Genomic DNA, 774 nt, shown 5'->3' with positions numbered 1-774 from the left:
GGAGGGGAAAGAGAAAAGAGAGGGGAAAGAGAGAGAGGGGTTTTTTTTGGGGGGGAAAAAATTAGTGATTGTGTGTATGTTGGCGCGTAGCTAGACTTTCCATCTGTTGTTAAATCCCTGAACGAGTGTTTATGACGCTTCTCTTGTGTACTTCTGCATGACTGAATTGTTCACCTGTCTTTATGAACGATTTATATAACTTAGCGTTTCACAAATCTGGATAGAGATAGATGCTTATCCTAATTGTGATATATATGCCTTTGTATTTTAGCTGTGTCTTCGTATTTTATCTATGTCACTGTATTTTATCTGTCGTATTATGGTTGCCTATGTATTAAATATTGCGTCGTTGCATTATATGCCATTATACTTTTAGCTGTGCCGTGTTTTTAGCTGTACCTAATATTCCATGTGGCGCTATACTTCAACCGTGTTTGTATTTTAGCTGTGTCGTTGTATTTTTAGCTGTATCTAATATTTCATGCGGCGTTATACTTCAACCGTGTTTGTATTTATTTGTATCTTTGTATTTCATCCGTGTCGTTGCTTCGAAATGCATTGCAGTTCAGTGGTTCATGATTTCAAAACTTCCGAGACATGCTTCGCTGTCTCAGTCGTGTGAACTATACTTTTCAACTTCTGGAATTATATGTAGACATTTTTTCAATTCTAAAGAAGAAATTTAATCTCCGTTCACTTATTTAGAGCACAAAGATAACTGTGTATGGGCGTGATACATAAAGGTGAGTTAGGTGAAGAGAAACCACAGCAGAA

At 36.8% G+C, this 774-nt stretch overlaps 1 protein-coding gene across 1 annotated transcript in view; it reads left to right on the top strand.

Moving 5' to 3' along the window:
• Positions 1 to 582: 582 nt before the first annotated feature.
• LOC119594522 (MATH and LRR domain-containing protein PFE0570w-like) overlaps positions 583 to 774 on the top strand; it is a gene marked incomplete in the record, with an annotated part of 2,522 nt that continues 2,330 nt past the window's right edge. The window contains 1 exon segment of the mRNA XM_037943556.1: positions 583 to 743.

This window comes from Penaeus monodon, chromosome 34 (genome assembly GCF_015228065.2).
Source record: "Penaeus monodon isolate SGIC_2016 chromosome 34, NSTDA_Pmon_1, whole genome shotgun sequence".
Taxonomy (NCBI): domain Eukaryota; kingdom Metazoa; phylum Arthropoda; class Malacostraca; order Decapoda; family Penaeidae; genus Penaeus; species Penaeus monodon.
The sequence above is the reverse complement of the archived record's forward strand: the minus strand, read 5'-3'. Positions and strand labels throughout refer to the sequence as shown.